We start from the raw sequence: 17,623 nt of genomic DNA, 5'->3' as shown, positions 1-17,623 counted from the left end.
ATTAGTTGCAAACGCCAGCCTTCCTAAAATGCATTGTTATTTCATCAAGCATGTTCGCTAAATCACGTAGTTAGCTATGTAACGTTAGCTTGCTAAAACTGTTCCTCGCTTCACACCGTCAGCACCACTGACGATACACCCAGAAAAACGGACAGCGAAGATATAGATGCCCTTCTTGAGGACATACTTGACGATGATTTCGATTCCCTTGCGCTATACGTGAGTAAATAACCTTAGCTACATCGCCTTGCATTGTTGAATGCAGTTTTTTGTTGTTGTTGCTAACAGCATCTACTGTCCAGTAGTAGTAGCTAGCTAAAGTTAGCTGTCTGGATATCACACGAATGTATTAGCTAGCTATAATGAGATAAAGATGAGGCTATGTTTGATTGTTTTTAGCCTGTTTCCAAATGAAAGGTTGCTATCATTTTTGTCCTTCTGACTCCAATGCATTAGCTAACGTTACATTGCAAAAGGGCCGGCTAGCAACTTACCTTGGCTTACTGCATTCGCATAACAGGCAGTCTCCTTGTGGCGTGCAACAAGAGGCAGGTCGTTATTGCGTTGGACTAGTTAACTGTAAGGTTGCAAGAATGGATACCCGACATGACAAGGTGAAAATCTGTCGTTCTGCAACTTGGTCCTGGACTTCCTGACGGGCCGCCCCCAGGTGGTGAGGGTAGGAAACAACATCTCCACCCCGCTGATCCTCAACACTGGGGCCCCACAAGGGTGCGTTCTCTGCCCTCTCCTGTACTCCCTGTTCATTAACATTGCTAACTATGTGTATGTGACAAATCAAATTTGATTTGATTTGTTGACCAAATTCGACACTCTCATTGACCTCTATACCAACACTCTTTGCTTGGTGGGCAAGACAACGAAAAACCGCCACCTGCTGGAGGAAACAGATTTCCCGCCGATTTGGCCCTTTCCCTTCCTCAACATTTAGCCCAGTATATTTTCACTTTGACGGCTACTTTTACTTTTATATTCTAGTAGGATAAATCTACGCCTTGACTTAGACAACGAAATATAGAAAACGCGTTGGTGCTGAACAAAAAATGCGTACCCTGGTCTTTCTCCATGCCTTTGCACTAGGTAAGTTCAAAATTCATTTTAGGGCTAACAAGGCTTTATGTCCTCCCTTACAAAAAAAAGATTGCAGTTTTGAAACTGCAGTAACTTCAGTCGACTGTGGTATTTTGGAAGCAGTAATTGCAAAATTGCAGTTATACTGCACTCTAACTGCAGCTACATTGCAAATGTACTGCAGTAAAAAATATATGTTATTTTGGATGCAGTATTTGCAGCATACTACAGTTACACTGCACTCTGACAGCCATCTTTTTTCGTAAGGGCTGCCCATCGAGGTTCGTTTTGACATTTGCCTTCCATTTTTCCAGTTTGCCTACACAGCAGGATTATGAAGGATGCTGAAAATACAAGGTCAATATGCGGCAAGGATTCGGTTCTGAGATGTAAAGACAATTCTTTACCTGGGGTCAAGTACCGGTCAGTGAGGTGGTACAAGGTAAACTACTTTGCGTTGCTCTTTTCCAGGGCAGTAATGTGGCTTGCTAATGCTGACTAAAGCCCTGGATCAGAGTCCTCAGGGCTGGTATAGTGCCGAAAATCTCCCCGTCATAATTCTCCCCCAACTTTGCGTTCTTCATTGCTGCCACTTGCTTGCTTTTCTGCTCTTCACCCCATTGTCAGTTTAGCCTACATTTCACCCGTACCTAAATCCGCTACTGATTGGTATTGGTCTTTTAATAAATCTCTGCCAAAATTCGTCATCTCTCCCATGTCTTATTAAATGTTTATTGCTTGCCAACATTTTACTCCTTCTATGTTTAATATAACGCATATACATTAATTATTAATTTTGGTTGCCTATCCTGACGTGAAGTTTGTTCTGTAAAGTATTTGACTCTGATGTGTGCCACAGAAAGTATTTGACTCTGATGTGTGCCACAGAAAGTATTTGACTCTGATGTGTGCCACAGAAAGTATTTGACTCTAGTCACACAATTAAGGAAATTAAAAGGGGGAGAATTCTGACTGGGGGAGATTTTCAGCACAACATTTGTTCGCTCATAATAGGCAGGATTAGGCGGATTGATGAGGGCGACATTTTCACAGCTAAACTGACCAAGACGCACCTCCAACAACACATAAAACCTCACATACTTATGAGACACCACATTAAAATAGAGACACCAAACCATCTTTCACATGTTCAGGCTATCCTAACTTCAATTCTTAAAAACTTTAACTATAACTATATACATTTGCATAAATTAGCACTAAATCACTCACCGACAGTAACTCTTGAACCATTCATGCTAGATACACCAAGCCAACTTTCACAGGTTTAGGCTATCCTGACTTCAAATTCGTAGAAGTGGTTAACAACTATTACTATATAAATTAGCATAAAACAACTCACCAACAGTAACTCTTGAACTGTTCAAACTAGAGACACCATACCAATCAATACATTTTTACAGCTACCTACTTTTTCAACTATAACCAGTCATTACCATTACTACTGCAGTCAGTACCACTACACTAACTTATTTCAAAACCATAGTTTAAAACAAGTTAGCAAGCACACCACATTTTCTTCGGAAATGTACATTTCCAGTATTGTAGATTGCCTTTGTCTAGCCACTTAATCATATCAATCTTTCGTCCACTCTTTCTTCCATCTAAAGATAGCAGAACTCATAACTTTTATGATTCCCAGACAATTTAACCTCAGGTTTGTCTCCTGCTGTCTGAGTTAATGTTAGCAATTGAACCATGCAATTTGATTTGACTACTAGACTATCTGCCTTTTGCTGTTTTTCTGGAGATCTTTGGCTGCTCACACATAAGTGGCTCATACTAGTGATTTACGATCTGTGATGTCCTCAGTCCTCATTGTAATCATCATTATTGAAACTACAGCACTGGCTCCAGACCAGCTGTTAGGGGCATAAAGTAACCTCACACCCTCTTCTTCCAGCTGGGTGAGGAGCCCTCAAATAAGGAGTCTGGTCTATTGATGAAGAGGCTATCACGTAACAGCACCACCCAATGGTACGCAGGCCTGGAGCGTAAAGTGGAACTTTTGGCTGATAATTCTTTTGATATCTTCCTGCCCAATGTAACGGCTGTTGATAGAAGGAAGTACAAGTGTCTCCTGGCAGCACATGTCGGAGAGCAGAACCAGGAGGGGCAGGTTCACCTCAGAGTGACAGGTGAGTGTGTTCTATTCTCATTGTGTGCTTGTTTTAGTATGTAAACAAACTGTATACTGCATGTGGATGTTTTAAATTGGACCCCCAGAGAGTTCCTCTGTGCTGATATATACTCTTTTAAAGTTTCCAGTGGTGCTCAAGGATTTGTGTATTATTTTTTCATTCGCAGGATGCCTTTACAATAAGTCCACAGACCAATCAGAAAACAATACCATCCTAGTTCTTTCCATTGTGGGCCTTCGACATGAGCTAAACAACTGGTCCCTGGTGGTCTAGTGGTTAGGATTCGGCGCTCTCACCGCCGCGGCCGGGTTCGATTCCCGGTCAGGGAACATAATGTTTTCTTTGCTCTGAACGGATTTTCTCTGTACGAACAGTTTTCAATGTTCTCTTCATAATACTATGATAATGTTAAATCAGTGTAGGCTGCTGAGGGGAGGACGGCTCATAGCCGAAAAACCAGATTGCATACCAGAGAGAATACTATAGACATCAAGAAAGCCAGTCAATTGATTATTGACAAGTTTTCCAACACTTTTGATGAACGAGGAAAAATAGAAATAGGCCTATAACAGTTAGGATCAGCTTGATCTCCCCCTTTGGCGATATACCACAATCCCCGAGGTGCCTTATTGCTATTTTTATTTATTTATTATTTAACAAGGCAAATCAGTTAAGAACAAGTTCGTATTTTCAATGAAGGCCTACACCTGCCAAACCCGGATGACGAGGGCCAATTGTGCGCTGCCCTCTGGGCCTATCAATCACTGCTGGTTGTGATACAGCCTGTAAAAAATGGTTACCAACGTAATTTGAGTGGTTCTAAAACATAATATCAGTCAGTGTCTGATATATTTGTAATTTTATGTTGGCTATTACCGGTTTCAGTTTTCAAAAGGATCAGCAGTTGTCGTGGCCGAGTGGTTAAGGCGATGGACTAGAAATCCATTGGGATCTTCCCGCGCAGGTTCGAATCCTGCCGACAACGTGATATTTTCTCCTGTGATTGGTAATGCCCAGGCGTTTACATTGATAGCCAGTATCTGTTATTGTATCACTACACATAAATCGCTAGCTGCACGGTATCAATCTTTACCTACTTGAAATTACGTTACGCCTGTCAATCAAGCACTCCTGTTCATGACAACAGTCATTAGTTGCAAACGCCAGCCTTCCTAAAATGCATTGTTATTTCATCAAGCATGTTCGCTAAATCACGTAGTTAGCTATGTAACGTTAGCTTGCTAAAACTGTTCCTCGCTTCACACCGTCAGCACCACTGACGATACACCCAGAAAAACGGACAGCGAAGATATAGATGCCCTTCTTGAGGACATACTTGACGATGATTTCGATTCCCTTGCGCTATACGTGAGTAAATAACCTTAGCTACATCGCCTTGCATTGTTGAATGCAGTTTTTTGTTGTTGTTGCTAACAGCATCTACTGTCCAGTAGTAGTAGCTAGCTAAAGTTAGCTGTCTGGATATCACACGAATGTATTAGCTAGCTATAATGAGATAAAGATGAGGCTATGTTTGATTGTTTTTAGCCTGTTTCCAAATGAAAGGTTGCTATCATTTTTGTCCTTCTGACTCAATGCATTAGCTAACGTTACATTGCAAAAGGGCCGGCTAGCAACTTACCTTGGCTTACTGCATTCGCATAACAGGCAGTCTCCTTGTGGCGTGCAACAAGAGGCAGGTCGTTATTGCGTTGGACTAGTTAACTGTAAGGTTGCAAGAATGGATACCCGACATGACAAGGTGAAAATCTGTCGTTCTGCAACTTGGTCCTGGACTTCCTGACGGGCCGCCCCAGGTGGTGAGGGTAGGAAACAACATCTCCACCCCGCTGATCCTCAACACTGGGGCCCCACAAGGGTGCGTTCTCTGCCCTCTCCTGTACTCCTGTTCATTAACATTGCTAACTATGTGTATGTGACAAATCAAATTTGATTTGATTTGTTGACCAAATTCGACACTCTCATTGACCTCTATACCAACACTCTTGCTTGGTGGGCAAGACAACGAAAAACCGCCACCTGCTGGAGGGAAACAGATTTCCCGCCGATTTGGCCCTTTCCCTTCCTCAACATTTAGCCCAGTATATTTTCACTTTGACGGCTACTTTTACTTTTATATTCTAGTAGGATAAATCTACGCCTTGACTTAGACAACGAAATATAGAAAACGCGTTGGTGCTGAACAAAAATGCGTACCTGGTCTTTCTCCATGCCTTTGCACTAGGTAAGTTCAAAATTCATTTTAGGGCTAACAAGGCTTTATGTCCTCCCTTACAAAAAAAAAATATTGCAGTTTTGAAACTGCAGTAACTTCAGTCGACTGTGGTATTTTGGAAGCAGTAATTGCAAAATTGCAGTTATACTGCACTCTAACTGCAGCTACATTGCAAATGTACTGCAGTAAAAAAATATATGTTATTTTGGATGCAGTATTTGCAGCATACTACAGTTACACTGCACTCTGACAGCCATCTTTTTTCGTAAGGGCTGCCATCGAGGTTCATTTTGACATTTGCCTTCCATTTTTCCAGTTTGCCTACACAGCAGGATTATGAAGGATGCTGAAAATACAAGGTCAATATGCGGCAAGGATTCGGTTCTGAGATGTAAAGACAATTCTTTACCTGGGGTCAAGTACCGGTCAGTGAGGTGGTACAAGGTAAACTACTTTGCGTTGCTCTTTTCCAGGGCAGTAATGTGGCTTGCTAATGCTGACTAAAGCCCTGGATCAGAGTCCTCAGGGCTGGTATAGTGCCGAAAATCTCCCCGTCATAATTCTCCCCCCAACTTTGCGTTCTTCATTGCTGCCACTTGCTTGCTTTTCTGCTCTTCACCCCATTGTCAGTTTAGCCTACATTTCACCCGTACCTAAATCCGCTACTGATTGGTATTGGTCTTTTAATAAATCTCTGCCAAAATTCGTCATCTCTCCCATGTCTTATTCGACTAGTACTTTTTAAAGTGTAAGGATAATAATTCAGCCATAGTTGTTCTGAAATGTTTATTGCTTGCCAACATTTTACTCCTTCTATGTTTAATATAACGCATATACATTAATTATTAATTTTGGTTGCCTATCCTGACGTGAAGTTTGTTCTGTAGAAAGTATTTGACTCTGATGTGTGCCACAGAAAGTATTTGACTCTGATGTGTGCCACAGAAAGTATTTGACTCTGATGTGTGCCACAGAAAGTATTTGACTCTAGTCACACAATTAAGGAAATTAAAAGGGGGAGAATTCTGACTGGGGGGAGATTTTCAGCACAACATTTGTTCGCTCATAATAGGCAGGATTAGGCGGATTGATGAGGGCGACATTTTCACAGCTAAACTGACCAAGACGCACCTCCAACAACACATAAAACCTCACATACTTATGAGACACCACATTAAAATAGAGACACCAAACCATCTTTCACATGTTCAGGCTATCCTAACTTCCAATTCTTAAAAACTTTAACTATAACTATATACATTTGCATAAATTAGCACTAAATCACTCACCGACAGTAACTCTTGAACCATTCATGCTAGATACACCAAGCCAACTTTCACAGGTTTAGGCTATCCTGACTTCAAATTCGTAGAAGTGGTTAACAACTATTACTATATAAATTAGCATAAAACAACTCACCAACAGTAACTCTTGAACTGTTCAAACTAGAGACACCATACCAATCAATACATTTTTACAGCTACCTACTTTTTCAACTATAACCAGTCATTACCATTACTACTGCAGTCAGTACCACTACACTAACTTATTTCAAAACCATAGTTTAAAACAAGTTAGCAAGCACACCACATTTTCTTCCGGAAATGTACATTTCCAGTATTGTAGATTGCCTTTGTCTAGCCACTTAATCATATCAATCTTCGTCCACTCTTTCTTCCATCTAAAGATAGCAGAACTCATAACTTTTATGATTCCCAGACAATTTAACCTCAGGTTTGTCTCCTGCTGTCTGAGTTAATGTTAGCAATTGAACCATGCAATTTGATTTGACTACTAGACTATCTGCCTTTTGCTGTTTTTCTGGAGATCTTTGGCTGCTCACACATAAGTGGCTCATACTAGTGATTTACGATCTGTGATGTCCTCAGTCCTCATTGTAATCATTATTATTGAAACTACAGCACTGGCTCCAGACCAGCTGTTAGGGGCATAAAGTAACCTCACACCCTCTTCTTCCAGCTGGGTGAGGAGCCCTCAAATAAGGAGTCTGGTCTATTGATGAAGAGGCTATCACGTAACAGCACCACCCAATGGTACGCAGGCCTGGAGCGTAAAGTGGAACTTTTGGCTGATAATTCTTTTGATATCTTCCTGCCCAATGTAACGGCTGTTGATAGAAGGAAGTACAAGTGTCTCCTGGCAGCACATGTCGGAGAGCAGAACCAGGAGGGGCAGGTTCACCTCAGAGTGACAGGTGAGTGTGTTCTATTCTCATTGTGTGCTTGTTTTAGTATGTAAACAAACTGTATACTGCATGTGGATGTTTTAAATTGGACCCCCAGAGAGTTCCTCTGTGCTGATATATACTCTTTTAAAGTTTCCAGTGGTGCTCAAGGATTTGTGTATTATTTTTTCATTCGCAGGATGCCTTTACAATAAGTCCACAGACCAATCAGAAAACAATACCATCCTAGTTCTTTCCATTGTGGGCCTTCGACATGAGCTAAACAACTGGTCCCTGGTGGTCTAGTGGTTAGGATTAGGTGCTCTCACCGCCGCGGCCCGGGTTCGATTCCCGGTCAGGGAACATAATGTTTTTCTTTGCTCTGAACGGATTTTCTCTGTACGAACAGTTTTCGCCAATGTTCTCTTCATAATACTATGATAATGTTAAATCAGTGTAGGCTGCTGAGGGGAGGACGGCTCATAGCCGAAAAACCAGATTGCATACCAGAGAGAATACTATAGACATCAAGAAAGCCAGTCAATTGATTATTGACAAGTTTTCCAACACTTTTGATGAACGAGGAAAAATAGAAATAGGCCTATAACAGTTAGGATCAGCTTGATCTCCCCCTTTGGCGATATACCACAATCCCCCGAGGTGCCTTATTGCTATTTTTATTTATTTATTATTTAACAAGGCAAATCAGTTAAGAACAAGTTCGTATTTTCAATGAAGGCCTACACCTGCCAAACCCGGATGACGCAGGGCCAATTGTGCGCTGCCCTCTGGGCCTATCAATCACTGCTGGTTGTGATACAGCCTGTAAAAAATGGTTACCAACGTAATTTGAGTGGTTCTAAAACATAATATCAGTCAGTGTCTGATATATTTGTAATTTTATGTTGGCTATTACCGGTTTCAGTTTTCAAAAGGATCAGCAGTTGTCGTGGCCGAGTGGTTAAGGCGATGGACTAGAAATCCATTGGGATCTTCCCGCGCAGGTTCGAATCCTGCCGACAACGTGATATTTTTCTCCTGTGATTGGTAATGCCCAGGCGTTTACATTGATAGCCAGTATCTGTTATTGTATCACTACACATAAATCGCTAGCTGCACGGTATCAATCTTTACCTACTTGAAATTACGTTACGCCTGTCAATCAAGCACTCCTGTTCATGACAACAGTCATTAGTTGCAAACGCCAGCCTTCCTAAAATGCATTGTTATTTCATCAAGCATGTTCGCTAAATCACGTAGTTAGCTATGTAACGTTAGCTTGCTAAAACTGTTCCTCGCTTCACACCGTCAGCACCACTGACGATACACCCAGAAAACGGACAGCGAAGATATAGATGCCCTTCTTGAGGACATACTTGACGATGATTTCGATTCCCTTGCGCTATACGTGAGTAAATAACCTTAGCTACATCGCCTTGCATTGTTGAATGCAGTTTTTTGTTGTTGTTGCTAACAGCATCTACTGTCCAGTAGTAGTAGCTAGCTAAAGTTAGCTGTCTGGATATCACACGAATGTATTAGCTAGCTATAATGAGATAAAGATGAGGCTATGTTTGATTGTTTTTAGCCTGTTTCCAAATGAAAGGTTGCTATCATTTTTGTCCTTCTGACTCCAATGCATTAGCTAACGTTACATTGCAAAAGGGCCGGCTAGCAACTTACCTTGGCTTACTGCATTCGCATAACAGGCAGTCTCCTTGTGGCGTGCAACAAGAGGCAGGTCGTTATTGCGTTGGACTAGTTAACTGTAAGGTTGCAAGAATGGATACCCGACATGACAAGGTGAAAATCTGTCGTTCTGCAACTTGGTCCTGGACTTCCTGACGGGCCGCCCCCAGGTGGTGAGGGTAGGAAACAACATCTCCACCCCGCTGATCCTCAACACTGGGGCCCCACAAGGGTGCGTTCTCTGCCCTCTCCTGTACTCCCTGTTCATTAACATTGCTAACTATGTGTATGTGACAAATCAAATTTGATTTGATTTGTTGACCAAATTCGACACTCTCATTGACCTCTATACCAACACTCTTTGCTTGGTGGGCAAGACAACGAAAAACCGCCACCTGCTGGAGGGAAACAGATTTCCGCCGATTTGGCCCTTTCCTTCCTCAACATTTAGCCCAGTATATTTTCACTTTGACGGCTACTTTTACTTTTATATTCTAGTAGGATAAATCTACGCCTTGACTTAGACAACGAAATATAGAAAACGCGTTGGTGCTGAACAAAAATGCGTACCCTGGTCTTTCTCCATGCCTTTGCACTAGGTAAGTTCAAAATTCATTTTAGGGCTAACAAGGCTTTATGTCCTCCCTTACAAAAAAATATTGCAGTTTTGAAACTGCAGTAACTTCAGTCGACTGTGGTATTTTGGAAGCAGTAATTGCAAAATTGCAGTTATACTGCACTCTAACTGCAGCTACATTGCAAATGTACTGCAGTAAAAATATATGTTATTTTGGATGCAGTATTTGCAGCATACTACAGTTACACTGCACTCTGACAGCCATCTTTTTTTTCGTAAGGGCTGCCCATCGAGGTTCGTTTTGACATTTGCCTTCCATTTTTCCAGTTTGCCTACACAGCAGGATTATGAAGGATGCTGAAAATACAAGGTCAATATGCGGCAAGGATTCGGTTCTGAGATGTAAAGACAATTCTTTACCTGGGGTCAAGTACCGGTCAGTGAGGTGGTACAAGGTAAACTACTTTGCGTTGCTCTTTTCCAGGGCAGTAATGTGGCTTGCTAATGCTGACTAAAGCCCTGGATCAGAGTCCTCAGGGCTGGTATAGTGCCGAAAATCTCCCCGTCATAATTCTCCCCCCAACTTTGCGTTCTTCATTGCTGCCACTTGCTTGCTTTTCTGCTCTTCACCCCATTGTCAGTTTAGCCTACATTTCACCCGTACCTAAATCCGCTACTGATTGGTATTGGTCTTTTAATAAATCTCTGCCAAAATTCGTCATCTCTCCCATGTCTTATTCGACTAGTACTTTTTAAAGTGTAAGGATAATAATTCAGCCATAGTTGTTCTGAAATGTTTATTGCTTGCCAACATTTTACTCCTTCTATGTTTAATATAACGCATATACATTAATTATTAATTTTGGTTGCCTATCCTGACGTGAAGTTTGTTCTGTAGAAAGTATTTGACTCTGATGTGTGCCACAGAAAGTATTTGACTCTGATGTGTGCCACAGAAAGTATTTGACTCTGATGTGTGCCACAGAAAGTATTTGACTCTAGTCACACAATTAAGGAAATTAAAAGGGGGAGAATTCTGACTGGGGGGAGATTTTCAGCACAACATTTGTTCGCTCATAATAGGCAGGATTAGGCGGATTGATGAGGGCGACATTTTCACAGCTAAACTGACCAAGACGCACCTCCAACAACACATAAAACCTCACATACTTATGAGACACCACATTAAAATAGAGACACCAAACCATCTTTCACATGTTCAGGCTATCCTAACTTCCAATTCTTAAAAACTTTAACTATAACTATATACATTTGCATAAATTAGCACTAAATCACTCACCGACAGTAACTCTTGAACCATTCATGCTAGATACACCAAGCCAACTTTCACAGGTTTAGGCTATCCTGACTTCAAATTCGTAGAAGTGGTTAACAACTATTACTATATAAATTAGCATAAAACAACTCACCAACAGTAACTCTTGAACTGTTCAAACTAGAGACACCATACCAATCAATACATTTTTACAGCTACCTACTTTTTCAACTATAACCAGTCATTACCATTACTACTGCAGTCAGTACCACTACACTAACTTATTTCAAAACCATAGTTTAAAACAAGTTAGCAAGCACACCACATTTTCTTCCGGAAATGTACATTTCCAGTATTGTAGATTGCCTTTGTCTAGCCACTTAATCATATCAATCTTCGTCCACTCTTTCTTCCATCTAAAGATAGCAGAACTCATAACTTTTATGATTCCCAGACAATTTAACCTCAGGTTTGTCTCCTGCTGTCTGAGTTAATGTTAGCAATTGAACCATGCAATTTGATTTGACTACTAGACTATCTGCCTTTTGCTGTTTTTCTGGAGATCTTTGGCTGCTCACACATAAGTGGCTCATACTAGTGATTTACGATCTGTGATGTCCTCAGTCCTCATTGTAATCATTATTATTGAAACTACAGCACTGGCTCCAGACCAGCTGTTAGGGGCATAAAGTAACCTCACACCCTCTTCTTCCAGCTGGGTGAGGAGCCCTCAAATAAGGAGTCTGGTCTATTGATGAAGAGGCTATCACGTAACAGCACCACCCAATGGTACGCAGGCCTGGAGCGTAAAGTGGAACTTTTGGCTGATAATTCTTTTGATATCTTCCTGCCCAATGTAACGGCTGTTGATAGAAGGAAGTACAAGTGTCTCCTGGCAGCACATGTCGGAGAGCAGAACCAGGAGGGGCAGGTTCACCTCAGAGTGACAGGTGAGTGTGTTCTATTCTCATTGTGTGCTTGTTTTAGTATGTAAACAAACTGTATACTTCATGTGGATGTTTTAAATTGGACCCCCAGAGAGTTCCTCTGTGCTGATATATACTCTTTTAAAGTTTCCAGTGGTGCTCAAGGATTTGTGTATTATTTTTTCATTCGCAGGATGCCTTTACAATAAGTCCACAGACCAATCAGAAAACAATACCATCCTAGTTCTTTCCATTGTGGGCCTTCGACATGAGCTAAACAACTGGTCCCTGGTGGTCTAGTGGTTAGGATTAGGTGCTCTCACCGCCGCGGCCCGGGTTCGATTCCCGGTCAGGGAACATAATGTTTTTCTTTGCTCTGAACGGATTTTCTCTGTACGAACAGTTTTCGCCAATGTTCTCTTCATAATACTATGATAATGTTAAATCAGTGTAGGCTGCTGAGGGGAGGACGGCTCATAGCCGAAAAACCAGATTGCATACCAGAGAGAATACTATAGACATCAAGAAAGCCAGTCAATTGATTATTGACAAGTTTTCCAACACTTTTGATGAACGAGGAAAAATAGAAATAGGCCTATAACAGTTAGGATCAGCTTGATCTCCCCCTTTGGCGATATACCACAATCCCCCGAGGTGCCTTATTGCTATTTTTATTTATTTATTATTTAACAAGGCAAATCAGTTAAGAACAAGTTCGTATTTTCAATGAAGGCCTACACCTGCCAAACCCGGATGACGCAGGGCCAATTGTGCGCTGCCCTCTGGGCCTATCAATCACTGCTGGTTGTGATACAGCCTGTAAAAAATGGTTACCAACGTAATTTGAGTGGTTCTAAAACATAATATCAGTCAGTGTCTGATATATTTGTAATTTTATGTTGGCTATTACCGGTTTCAGTTTTCAAAAGGATCAGCAGTTGTCGTGGCCGAGTGGTTAAGGCGATGGACTAGAAATCCATTGGGATCTTCCCGCGCAGGTTCGAATCCTGCCGACAACGTGATATTTTTCTCCTGTGATTGGTAATGCCCAGGCGTTTACATTGATAGCCAGTATCTGTTATTGTATCACTACACATAAATCGCTAGCTGCACGGTATCAATCTTTACCTACTTGAAATTACGTTACGCCTGTCAATCAAGCACTCCTGTTCATGACAACAGTCATTAGTTGCAAACGCCAGCCTTCCTAAAATGCATTGTTATTTCATCAAGCATGTTCGCTAAATCACGTAGTTAGCTATGTAACGTTAGCTTGCTAAAACTGTTCCTCGCTTCACACCGTCAGCACCACTGACGATACACCCAGAAAACGGACAGCGAAGATATAGATGCCCTTCTTGAGGACATACTTGACGATGATTTCGATTCCCTTGCGCTATACGTGAGTAAATAACCTTAGCTACATCGCCTTGCATTGTTGAATGCAGTTTTTTGTTGTTGTTGCTAACAGCATCTACTGTCCAGTAGTAGTAGCTAGCTAAAGTTAGCTGTCTGGATATCACACGAATGTATTAGCTAGCTATAATGAGATAAAGATGAGGCTATGTTTGATTGTTTTTAGCCTGTTTCCAAATGAAAGGTTGCTATCATTTTTGTCCTTCTGACTCCAATGCATTAGCTAACGTTACATTGCAAAAGGGCCGGCTAGCAACTTACCTTGGCTTACTGCATTCGCATAACAGGCAGTCTCCTTGTGGCGTGCAACAAGAGGCAGGTCGTTATTGCGTTGGACTAGTTAACTGTAAGGTTGCAAGAATGGATACCCGACATGACAAGGTGAAAATCTGTCGTTCTGCAACTTGGTCCTGGACTTCCTGACGGGCCGCCCCCAGGTGGTGAGGGTAGGAAACAACATCTCCACCCCGCTGATCCTCAACACTGGGGCCCCACAAGGGTGCGTTCTCTGCCCTCTCCTGTACTCCCTGTTCATTAACATTGCTAACTATGTGTATGTGACAAATCAAATTTGATTTGATTTGTTGACCAAATTCGACACTCTCATTGACCTCTATACCAACACTCTTTGCTTGGTGGGCAAGACAACGAAAAACCGCCACCTGCTGGAGGGAAACAGATTTCCCGCCGATTTGGCCCTTTCCCTTCCTCAACATTTAGCCCAGTATATTTTCACTTTGACGGCTACTTTTACTTTTATATTCTAGTAGGATAAATCTACGCCTTGACTTAGACAACGAAATATAGAAAACGCGTTGGTGCTGAACAAAAAATGCGTACCCTGGTCTTTCTCCATGCCTTTGCACTAGGTAAGTTCAAAATTCATTTTAGGGCTAACAAGGCTTTATGTCCTCCCTTACAAAAAAAATATTGCAGTTTTGAAACTGCAGTAACTTCAGTCGACTGTGGTATTTTTTGGAAGCAGTAATTGCAAAATTGCAGTTATACTGCACTCTAACTGCAGCTACATTGCAAAATGTACTGCAGTAAAAAAATATATGTTATTTTGGATGCAGTATTTGCAGCATACTACAGTTACACTGCACTCTGACAGCCATCTTTTTTCGTAAGGGCTGCCCATCGAGGTTCGTTTTGACATTTGCCTTCCATTTTTCCAGTTTGCCTACACAGCAGGATTATGAAGGATGCTGAAAATACAAGGTCAATATGCGGCAAGGATTCGGTTCTGAGATGTAAAGACAATTCTTTACCTGGGGTCAAGTACCGGTCAGTGAGGTGGTACAAGGTAAACTACTTTGCGTTGCTCTTTTCCAGGGCAGTAATGTGGCTTGCTAATGCTGACTAAAGCCCTGGATCAGAGTCCTCAGGGCTGGTATAGTGCCGAAAATCTCCCCGTCATAATTCTCCCCCCAACTTTGCGTTCTTCATTGCTGCCACTTGCTTGCTTTTCTGCTCTTCACCCCATTGTCAGTTTAGCCTACATTTCACCCGTACCTAAATCCGCTACTGATTGGTATTGGTCTTTTAATAAATCTCTGCCAAAATTCGTCATCTCTCCCATGTCTTATTCGACTAGTACTTTTTAAAGTGTAAGGATAATAATTCAGCCATAGTTGTTCTGAAATGTTTATTGCTTGCCAACATTTTACTCCTTCTATGTTTAATATAACGCATATACATGAATTATTAATTTTGGTTGCCTATCCTGACGTGAAGTTTGTTCTGTAAGTATTGTTCTGATGTGTGCCACAGAAAGTATTTGACTCTGATGTGTGCCACAGAAAGTATTTGACTCTAGTCACACAATTAAGGAAATTAAAAGGGGGAGAATTCTGACTGGGGGGAGATTTTCAGCACAACATTTGTTCGCTCATAATAGGCAGGATTAGGCGGATTGATGAGGGCGACATTTTCACAGCTAAACTGACCAAGACGCACCTCCAACAACACATAAAACCTCACATACTTATGAGACACCACATTAAAATAGAGACACCAAACCATCTTTCACATGTTCAGGCTATCCTAACTTCCAATTCTTAAAAACTTTAACTATAACTATATACATTTGCATAAATTAGCACTAAATCACTCACCAACAGTAACTCTTGAACCATTCATGCTAGATACACCAAACCAACTTTCACAGGTTTAGGCTATCCTGACTTCAAATTCGTAGAAGTGGTTAACAACTATTACTATATAAATTAGCATAAAACAACTCACCAACAGTAACTCTTGAACTGTTCAAACTAGAGACACCATACCAATCAATACATTTTTACAGCTACCTACTTTTTCAACTATAACCAGTCATTACCATTACTACTGCAGTCAGTACCACTACACTAACTTATTTCAAAACCATAGTTTAAAACAAGTTAGCAAGCACACCACATTTTCTTCCGGAAATGTACATTTCAGTATTGTAGATTGCCTTTGTCTAGCCACTTAATCATATCAATCTTCGTCCACTCTTTCTTCCATCTAAAGATAGCAGAACTCATAACTTTTATGATTCCCAGACAATTTTTAATAATGTCTGGTCCCTCACTTGACGCCAGGACAGCGGAGTCAATCACCACCTTCCCGGAGACACCTGAAACCCCACCTCTTTAAGGAATACCTAGGATAGGATAAAGTAATCCTTCCCACCCCCCACCCCCTTAAAAGATTTAGATGCACTATTGTAAAGTGGCTGTTCCACTGGATGTCATAAGGTGAATGCACCAATTTGTAAGTCGCTCTGGATAAGAGCGTCTGCTAAATGACTTAAATGTAAAATGTAAATGTAAACTATGTGTTTGATGCATTTGATACCATTCCACTGATTCCACTTCCAGCCATTACCACAAGCTCCTCCTCCCAAATGTATTTTATTTTACCTTTATTTAACTAGGCAAGTCTGTTAAGAACAAATTCTTATTTTCAGTGACAGCCTTGGAAAAGTGGGTTAACTGCCAGTTCAGGGGCAGAACGACAGATTTGTACCTTGTCAGCTCTGAGATTTGAACTTGCAACCTTCCGGTTACTCGTCCAACAATTTAACCACTAGGAGGTGCCACAAATCTCCTGTGTTTTCTGTTTAAACAGTAAGTAAGGATTGAGACTTGGGATACTCCTTGGTGACAGGCAGTGGCTGAGACAGCAGATTTTCTGACTTTTTACACTGCACTCTTTGAGAGAGGTAGTTAGCAAACCAGGCCAAAGACCCCTCAGACACCAATACTCCTTAGCCGCCCACAATAATGGAATGGTCTACCGTATCAAAAGCTTTGGCCAAGTCAATAAAAATAGCAGCACAACATTGCTTAGAATCAAGGGCAATGGTGACATCACTGAGGACCTTTAAGGTTGCAGTGACACATCCATAACCCTGATCCCTGGTGGTCTAGTGGTTAGGATTCGGCGCTCTCACCGCCGCGGCCCGGGTTCGATTCCCGGTCAGGGGAACATAATGTTTTTCTTTGCTCTGAACGGATTTTCTCTGTACGAACAGTTTTCACCAATGTTCTCTTCATAATACTATGATAATGTTAAATCAGTGTAGGCTGCTGAGGGAGGACGGCTCATAGCCGAAAAACCAGATTGCATACCAGAGAGAATACTATAGACATCAAGAAAGCCAGTCAATTGATTATTGACAAGTTTTCCAACACTTTTGATGAACGGTTGTGATACAGCCTGGAAAACGTAATTTGAGTTGAGCTAAAACATAATATCAGTCAGTTTCTGACATATTTGTAATTTTATGTTGGCTATTACCGGTTTTTGTTTTCAATAGTGTCATCAGTTGTCGTGGCCGAGTGGTTAAGGCGATGGACTAGAAATCCATTGGGATTTTCCGCGCAGGTTCGAGATCCTGCCGACGACGAGATATTTTTCTCCTGTGATTGGTAATGCCCATGCATTTACATTGTAGCATTGATAGCCAGTATCTGTTATTGTATCACTACACTAAATCGCTAGCTGCACGGTATCAATCTTTACCTACTTGAAATTAGGTTACGCCTGTCAATCAAGCACTCCTGTTCATGACAACAGTC

The 17,623-nt window shown here is 41.4% G+C and overlaps 8 non-coding genes across 8 annotated transcripts; all 8 read left to right on the top strand.

Moving 5' to 3' along the window:
- The first annotated feature begins 3,509 nt into the window (after positions 1 to 3,509).
- On the top strand, positions 3,510 to 3,580 carry trnae-cuc (transfer RNA glutamic acid (anticodon CUC)). The gene has a single exon. It is a non-coding gene; the product is annotated as a tRNA-Glu (tRNA).
- Positions 3,581 to 4,154: 574 nt separating this feature from the next.
- On the top strand, positions 4,155 to 4,236 carry trnas-aga (transfer RNA serine (anticodon AGA)). Its single transcript has one exon. It is a non-coding gene; the product is annotated as a tRNA-Ser (tRNA).
- Positions 4,237 to 7,963: 3,727 nt separating this feature from the next.
- Positions 7,964 to 8,035, top strand: trnae-cuc (transfer RNA glutamic acid (anticodon CUC)). The gene has a single exon. It is a non-coding gene; the product is annotated as a tRNA-Glu (tRNA).
- A 580-nt stretch (positions 8,036 to 8,615) lies between these two features.
- Positions 8,616 to 8,697, top strand: trnas-aga (transfer RNA serine (anticodon AGA)). Its single transcript has one exon. It is a non-coding gene; the product is annotated as a tRNA-Ser (tRNA).
- A 3,728-nt stretch (positions 8,698 to 12,425) lies between these two features.
- Positions 12,426 to 12,497, top strand: trnae-cuc (transfer RNA glutamic acid (anticodon CUC)). Its single transcript has one exon. It is a non-coding gene; the product is annotated as a tRNA-Glu (tRNA).
- Positions 12,498 to 13,077: 580 nt separating this feature from the next.
- Positions 13,078 to 13,159, top strand: trnas-aga (transfer RNA serine (anticodon AGA)). Its single transcript has one exon. It is a non-coding gene; the product is annotated as a tRNA-Ser (tRNA).
- A 3,798-nt stretch (positions 13,160 to 16,957) lies between these two features.
- trnae-cuc (transfer RNA glutamic acid (anticodon CUC)) lies at positions 16,958 to 17,030 on the top strand. The gene has a single exon. It is a non-coding gene; the product is annotated as a tRNA-Glu (tRNA).
- Positions 17,031 to 17,369: 339 nt separating this feature from the next.
- Positions 17,370 to 17,451, top strand: trnas-aga (transfer RNA serine (anticodon AGA)). Its single transcript has one exon. It is a non-coding gene; the product is annotated as a tRNA-Ser (tRNA).
- The last annotated feature ends 172 nt before the right edge of the window (positions 17,452 to 17,623 follow it).

This window comes from Oncorhynchus keta, unplaced genomic scaffold (assembly GCF_023373465.1).
Source record: "Oncorhynchus keta strain PuntledgeMale-10-30-2019 unplaced genomic scaffold, Oket_V2 Un_contig_2089_pilon_pilon, whole genome shotgun sequence".
Classification (NCBI taxonomy): Eukaryota; Metazoa; Chordata; class Actinopteri; order Salmoniformes; family Salmonidae; genus Oncorhynchus; species Oncorhynchus keta.
This window is presented reverse-complemented; position numbering and strand designations above follow the sequence as displayed.